We start from the raw sequence: 8,663 nt of genomic DNA, 5'->3' as shown, positions 1-8,663 counted from the left end.
AAGTTTTTTTTTTAAAAGAGGAAATGAAAAATTATCTGTGATGGGCAAGGGAAGTATGGGAGGAGTGACAGCTGGGACAGCCATCACACTTGTGGTGCGGTTCGGCGGGTGCATGTAGGTTCATGGCGGAAGAAGTATAAAGTGCCAGGACATTTGTGGCTATAGGTTCCTGTGATGTAAATCCAGGCCTATGTGACATAAATAAGATCCCAGTTAATAAAAAAGTGTTGCTTTATCTTCTAGTTTGCATAAATTACATTGACTTTTTATTCAGTGGTGGCCTCAGACGGAAAATGTGATGATTAGATGAGTTGTTTGGGTTCATCGGGATGTTGTTAAAATACAATTATGTTATTAGATTGGCTGGAAGTGTAATGGTTAAGGGCTCTGCCTCTGACACAGGAGACCTGGGTTCAAATCTCGGCTCTGCCTTTTCAGTAAGCCAGCACCTATATTAGTAAGGAGTTTCTTGGGCAAGTCTCCTTAACCACTTGATGACCCAGCCTTTACCCCCCCCCCCCCCCCCTTAAGGACCAGCGCTATTTTTGGTGATCTGTGCTGGGTGGGCTCTGCAGCCCCCAGCACAGATCAGCTGGCATGCAGAGCGATCAGATCGCCACCCTTTTTTCCCCCCTATGGGGATGATGTGCAGGGGGGGTCTGATCGCTCCTCCTGGCTGGCATGTTGCGGAGGGGGGCACCTCAAAGCCCCCCTCCGTGGCGAAATTCCCCCCCTCCCTCTCCTTCAACTCACCCCTGGTGATCCGGGCTGCACAGGACGCTATCCGTCCTGTGCAGCCAGTGACAGGCTGTCCCCTGTCACTTGGCGGCGATCCCCGGCCGCTAATTGGCCGGGGATCGCCGATCAGCCTTACGGCGCTGCTGTGCAGCAGTGCCGTACAATGTAAACAAAGGAGACATATGTCTCCTATGTTTACATTTAGTCTGCGAGCCGCAATCAGCGGCGCGCAGGCTATTCACGGAGACCCGCTCCGTCATCTAACAGGAGCGGCCTTTCCTGATTAATTAGGGAGGCACCTGGCGACGCAGATCTGCGTCTCTGGTCCTCCAGCTACCACTTTGCCGCCGCACGGTATGAGTGTGCAGTCGGCAAGTGGTTAACACTGCTACTGCCTACTGAGTGCGCTCTAGTGGCTGCCTCGCAAGCGATTTGAGTCCGACAGGAGAAAGGCTCTATACAAATACTGCAATTATTATTACCATTATGTTATTAGATTGTTTTGGGCAATTCCCCATTCTGACACATCCATAACAATTAGCAAATTAGGATACCCTTCAATGGCACACTTTAGTATCCAAGACTTATGGGCTGTATACAATTAACTTTATCTCATAAGTTTTCTCCTAGGAGATAATTTTTCATTTTCTCTTTAAAACATTTTTCAGCACTTTTCAATTGGAAACGTACAAAAAAGTAGGTTAAAAAGTACTATCAAAATAATTTTGAATATTTTCTTGCTTTCCGGTAGTTTAAAGGGCATTTTATTGTAAAGGTATGAAAATATCACCTAAGAGAAAAATTCGGAGAAAAAGTGAATTGCATATGGGCCACTGTTATATTCACAACATAGAAAAATGACTATTACGACAGAGAAATTACTATCACAACATAGAAAAGACTGAGCACTGCTGGTCTAATGTACTCTTAACCATTTGCATCTCATAAGAAAAACAAAACTTAGCAAGCAAAATATGATTTAAAATATACTTGTAATAATATATTCACATTTTATTAAATTTGTAATCATTGTAATGTCTTTTAGAATGAACAAATAATAAAAAGCAGCATTTAAAACATGTGTCACTCTGTTTCAGTGGTGTAAAATGACAGCATCTGTTGTAAATTCAATTCATGGTTCTGCAATACTCATGCAGTTGTACTGCTTAAAGAGACACTGAAGCGGAAAAAAAATTATGATATAATGATCTGTATGTGTAGTACAGCTAAGAAATAAAACATTAGGAGCAGAGACATGAGTCTAATATTGTTTCCAGTACAGGAAGAGTTAAAGGGAACCAGAGACGCCAGCAAAAAGAAGTTATACATACCTGGGGCTTCCTCCAGCCCCATACTCACGGATCGCTCCCACGCCGCCGTACTGCGCTTCCTGTATCAGCCAGTTCCGGGTCCCGTAGTTTCGGCCAGTCAGCGGCAGCACGCGGCCAATTCTCCGCATCACAGGGGCTCCCGGCATACCCTTGTGCGTGCGGCTGCATACTGCGCAGCCTCACGCGTAAGGATATGGAGGGAGTACCCGATCATGCGGACAATTGGCCGCGTCCGCCGGAGGTGACGGGACCCGGTAACGGCCGATCCAGGAAGCGGAGGATGGCGGCGTGGGAGCGATCCAGGCTTATGTGGCTGGAAGAAGCCCCAGGTATGTATGAAATCTGTTTTCTTTTTCTGTGGCCGGCGTCTCTGGTTCCCTTTAAGAAACTCCAGTTATCTATGCAAAAAAGCCATTGAGCTCCACAACTTTCAAAGTTGCAGAGAGTTCTGTCTTCTGAAGCTTGTTATCGCAACTGTCAGTCATTGTACTGTTTTTTTCTTCTGCACAGGGCAGGTCAATAGTTCACTGGGCTGCTCTGTAAAATCATTTAGAATACTGAGTAGCGTGTAAACTGCAATTAGAGAATGATGCAATGTCATAAAAAAACACTATATAACTGAAAATAAAAATGAGAATATTTTCTTTGCTTCTAATCTTCTAGTAATTATCCATACTACACAACCAATTCATTATATCATATTTTTTTCACTTTAGTGTCTCTAAGATGATGTGATAACACATTTTGCTCACGCTACCCTACCACCTTTCTGGCACAGAAGCTCTGAGTCTTTCCTACACAACAACCAATTCTGCCACGTGCAATCCACGTGTGTATCCTTCCTATTCCATTTTCAGCTTTACCCTCATTCCATGTGCAGCCCCACAACTTGAATCACTTTTCCATTGGTCATGGTCTATGTGGCCTTTTCACAAATCTGGTTCTGCCTTAAAACGAACCTGTAACTTCTTCAAGAAATAAGGTTGACACTTACGGCTCACTAGAGAAAAGCCACCGTTCCTGCACAGGGTCCCTTTGAACATCACTGGGAAGGGCTTATCAGATATAGGCCTCAATTCACTAAGATCATGCTGGAGATAATAAGGCAAGTAAGAGAGTTATCTTATCTCTTCATTCCTTACGTTACCTCTTCTGTAGTTAATTTACCTCCTCTGTAGTTAATTTACCACCTCTGTAGTTAATTTACCTCCTCTGTAGTTAAGTTACCTCCTCTGTAGTTATTTTCACACGCAGTTAATGAACAGCCTGTCTTTAACTCTGGAGTTATTTTAAGGATTAAAGAGTTAACTTTAGGTTTGCCTGAGGTAAAATGTTTCCTGAATACTACATGCCTTATCACCATGGTAACAACTCTAGAAGAGTTATTAAAGACAGGAGATAAGCTTAGTGAATTGAGGCCATAGTCTCATGGCTGCACTCCCATCTATGTACAAGAATGGCCACCCTGCACAAGTGCGAGAATGGTGGTGCACAGTAACACAAAGCTCCTCACCCAGGGGCAGCTTTTGTGATACTTTGCAGGCACAGCTGTACTCACGTCTGCACTCCAGGGAAGTGTGGCCACAAAGAGAAAAGGGTGGTTGGATTGAGGAGACATGGGAAGACTCTGGAACATCCAGAGATGTGTACATTCAAAAAGGGCACCGGTGGTGCTGCTTGTTTTTTAAATGTAAGAAGCATGGCCAACCTTTGTCTGTGCTTCTTATCAGGGCCAGGTTTACATCTCTGGATCCGATAGTCACAGAAGTCTTCTTGACACACGAAGTGTGCTGGCTGCCCCTTTTCCCTGGCTGGCATGGCCAACACCTCCCTCTTTCCTTCACTTGGCCAGTGTGCCTGCACTCCCTATCCTGGACCCATGTTGACATCACTGCTCTGGTACATAGAGAGCAGAATCAGGATGGGTGGACTGGATGGGGCTGCCCATGCAGCTCTCTATGCTACATACACAGAGGCAGGCTGGTCACCGCCAAGGGAGCATACCCATCCAGCTCCCTATGAACCCTCCTAATTGATTATATCTCTGGAGGAGCATAGACAGATGGATGGGACTATGCTTGAATAAATATGAGAAGATGTTTTCAACCATTTATGCAGCAATGGCTACATTCCAGCCAGTCATTTTATAAGTTGTCAAGTAATGCCAATCAAAGCAGGAATATTGCTGATTCATTTGCAAAGCAAATGGCTACTTTGTAGAGATAGAATGAAGTCCTCTGTGTACGGCGGGGAAGATTTATCAAAACCAGTGAAGAAAAAACCTGTAGCAGATCTGGTGTAAAATTGGAGCAAATATCCAGATCAGGGACCCTGATTAGTCGCTCTGAGAAACCGCTCCACAGTTAAATGTTTTGTGCCAATCCACCTTCTTAGCAATGCAAAGTACTGCAATCTTGCTGCTGATAAGCCTTCTATCCAGTCCTCATTGCCCCTCTCTGATATGTCTGTCATTCACTAGCTTCCATTTCACCTGAGAATAAAATTCATACTACCATGCTGTACCTTCAAATCACTTTATATACTCTATCATTTTCTACCTACGGTATACCTGACATCATGCACAAACAAAGCCCACTTCAACTTGCACCCTGTGTTTTTCCACAAACAGTCCTATGAGCTTATCACTTATAATTTCTTCCTATGCACAGTTACAAGATATAGGGCTCAGTGACAACCAGTGTTAAGTATTTGAAGACATCCACCACCCAAGTTTTCTCCCAAAACACAGGCATTTTTTTCTGACTGCATGGTGGAGGGCCAACTTCAATAAATACTGTTCTTGTCTCCCCCCCCACACACACATAAAATACACATAATCTGGCAGCAACTTCCCACAGAATACACAGGATCTGGCAGAAGTTTTCCACAAAATGCAATTCTTTGGCAGCAGTTTCCCATTAAATGTGATTAGTTTAGCAGCAGTTTCCCATAAAATTCAATTGAATTGGCAGCAGTTTCCCATACAATTCTACTACTTTGGCAACAGTTCCCATAAATTGCAATTAGATTGGTAACAGTTCCTACAAAATGCAATTAGATTGGCAGCACTTCCTACAAAATGAAATTAGATTGGCATCAATTTCCCACAAAATGCAATTCGATTGGCAATTTGGCAGCACTTCCCACAAAATGCAATTAGATTGGCAGCAGTTTCCCTCAAAATACAATTAGATTGGCAGCAGTTTCACACAAAATACAATTAGATTAGCAGCAGTTTCCCTCAAAATACAATTAGATTGGCAGCAGTTTCCCACAAAATACAATTAGCTTGGCAACAGTTTCCCACAAAATGCAATTCGCTTGTCCCCCTCTGTTCCTCATTTCAAATGGGTTCTGAATTTTATGTTTGAAACGCACCCTTCTAAAATATATTTTTTTAGATCTAGTGATCAAAATTGACCGTTACAGCCACCCTGACTATGACCAATTATTTGAAACCTACAGACCGCAATGGCTACCTATAGGGCTATTATAGTGCTTGCCCGCCACAGACCCTGGCTAAAGAAACTTCCGTTCTGACAATTTAAAAGAATCCAACGTAATTGTACCACAAATGATGACTACAGTATACAATAGGAAGTACTCAAATCATTTTATAATTTGGTCATATTTAATAAAGGATGGTTCGATGATGCTTTGATTCACAGAGTATTGGGTTCGCCCTTATCCTTTCAGTCACAGGCCCTGAACAAGCATGCAGCAGATCAGGTGTTTCTGACACTGTCAGATCAGAAAAGATTAGCCACATGCTTGTTTCTGGTGTGATTCAGACACTACTGCAGCCAAATAGACCAGCTGCCAGGAAACTGGTATTGTTTAACAGGAAATAAATATGGCAGCCTTCATAGTCCTCTTGCTACAGTTGTCCTTTAAGTCTGCCTACTTGATCCACTGACTCATCAGTCCAGTCACTGAACCTGAATGAGGTCCTTTGGAAAGCTTCCTCTTCTTTGTTTTGAGATAGTTCAGGAACCGTATACCACTAATATTTTGAACAGGTAAAAGGTTCCTGAAGAACTCTTTACCAGTTCAAGAAAAAAGTGCAGATTTCTTTTTACAGTATAGAAAGATTATAAATACCAAACCAGCAAATCACAGAGACCTACCTGATCAGTTGAAACAAATCTGAGCGCCATGCAGCATTCAGCAGTGTATAAATGTTCAGTAACTGGTAACTAAAGATGAGCAGGTGAGAGAGAGATTCAGATTCCCCTGATGTGAACCTGAACCTAAGTGTAAGTGGACCACAGCGCAGAGGGTTACCTCACCTAGGTCACTGAGCTCCACGCCGTTCTACAACCTCAAAAGACTTCCTCCTCACCGCTGTGAAGGAGGAATTGTCAGGAGGATGGAGCGCGGTGTGGAGCACTGCAGCCAAAGGTGATGACCTAGGTGAATTAACCGTGCCATGGACCGCGTCCACCAGCACTTAGGTACAGATACGCAACAGGTGATTCTGAACCCTGCTCTTGCCTGCTTACCCTTGGTGGTAAACCAGCAAACATGCAATTATTGTTGGGTGTTGAAGAAAAATAATCTATGGTTGGGTATTTTGAGATCCCACACACTCTAAAGCGCTTTGCATTGCCTTATTACAGAATAGACGCTCCAATGTCTCTGTAAGTATTCATCTATTAGGATCACAAATGAGATCGCATAATGGTTTGGGCAGGGGCAGACTGGCTAGGGGGGAAGGGGGGCAATCTCCCCCCAGGCTGCCTTTCATTCAGTGATTTAGGGCTAGTCCAGTGTCTGGTGTATTCAGGTTTGTTGTTATAAGGCAATTTGAAACACTTGGCTAGCTGATAAAAGTGCAATTAGAGGGCAGGCAAGCTGGTAAATATACATAGCATGATGCAGAGCTTGCCTGGAGGGTCTGTGGGCAAACATCTGTCTTGTTTCTCCCCATTGTTCTAATGACTGCATGTGTGGACAAGGCTTTAAACAAGTTGAAAAGTTTTTGACAGTCCCTAGACTCCAGGAGGGCTGCTTTCTGACTTGTGGAAGAGACTGGAAGAGACAGGAGTCATATTATAGGCAAGTAGCCTCTGTGTGATGTGAGACTGCAATACAGATAAGCTCTCTGCTCCATCTCAGGCTATTCTCTGTCTCTCTCCACTCCTCCTCTCTCTGAGCTAGTGCAAGCCAAAATCACAATAGCAATTGCTAGCAATTTGCAAGTGCGATTTTGTGAAGCGATTTTTAGAGCGATTTTTGAATGAATCACTCCAAAAAATGCTACATGCAGTGTGTTTGCGATTTTTAAAAAAATCACAATGCTGCTGTGAGAACACCGTCATAGGGTAAGATTAGCCAATCGCTTTTCAAATCACTGTCGATTTGAAAATCGCTCAGAAGCACTCTTGGTTGGCACCTGCCCTCCCTCATTCACCTTTGTTTCCCTCTTCCCCTAGTGCTGGCTGGCTGTGTCTTCTTCTTATACAGGAAAGCTAAATAAAAGTGCAATCTTGGTGAGGCAAATTATTGATATTATTATTTAGTATTGATATAGCGCCACCATCTTCCGCAGCGCTGTACAGAACATATTGTCTTGTCACTTAACTATCTTCTTCCTTCTCTTTCAGCTTTTCTCTCCTCACAGTTTCTCCACTTCTCTGCATAAGGTCTCAGACACACTATAAGCGCTTTTCTGAGCGATTTTACCGCGATCATGATTTTACCATGATTTTAATGTAAGTCAATGGAAGCCCTTTTTAAAAAGCTCTCAGAAAGTTCTGATGGCTAAAAAGTGCTCATAAAAGCGCTTATAGTGTGTCTGAGCCCTTAGTATTTGTATGCTGCGGGTAAGTTGGGCGCCAGGAGCGCCGAATGATGCCTCTTCCTGCTGCCACTAAACTCCCTGGCGGTGTTAAATACTATTCCCCTCCCAGTCGTTGCAACTCTGAGGGAGGTGTAATTTGGGATACGGCTATCACCGGAGCCCCGAATTTCCCTTACGCACCCCGCGCAGCATATTATTGCTGCTATAGCGCTCCTAGTTTGGGTAACCGGTGCTGAGCTCCGTGCACCAAAAACACCTGCTTTGCCTTCGTCTCCTCTCTCCAATATTGTTATTAGAAACCATAATCTAAAGCTGGCCAGACATGCATCAATTGTTACGGACAGATTCTTTCACTATGATCGACTCATAATGGCTTTTCTACCTGTCAGTACTGAGTATGGATGTGGCCTATAGACAAGACAAGACAAGACAAGACAAATAACATTTATATTGCGCTTTTCTCCTTGCGGACTCAAAGCGCCAGAGCAGAGCAGCAGCCACTAGGGCGCGCTCTATTGGCAGTAGCAGTGTAAGGGAGACTTGCCAAAGGTCTCCTACTGAATTAGTGCTGGCTTACTGAACAGGCAGAGCCGAGATTCGAACCCAGGTCTCCTGTGTCAGAGGCAGAGCCCTTAACCATTACACAATCAGCCAGCTGCTGATCACCATCAGCTATAGGGTTTCATACTATAGAGAAGTGGGTCGTGGGCAGGCAGTGGTTCACTGCCACTGACCACCAATAAAAAGCAGGTAAGCAAGGCATGGATTTGGGGGGGGGGGGGGGGAGTGAA

Source organism: Hyperolius riggenbachi, chromosome 8, assembly GCF_040937935.1.
Source record: "Hyperolius riggenbachi isolate aHypRig1 chromosome 8, aHypRig1.pri, whole genome shotgun sequence".
In the NCBI taxonomy this organism is placed as follows: Eukaryota; Metazoa; Chordata; class Amphibia; order Anura; family Hyperoliidae; genus Hyperolius; species Hyperolius riggenbachi.
The sequence above is the reverse complement of the archived record's forward strand: the minus strand, read 5'-3'. Positions refer to the sequence as shown.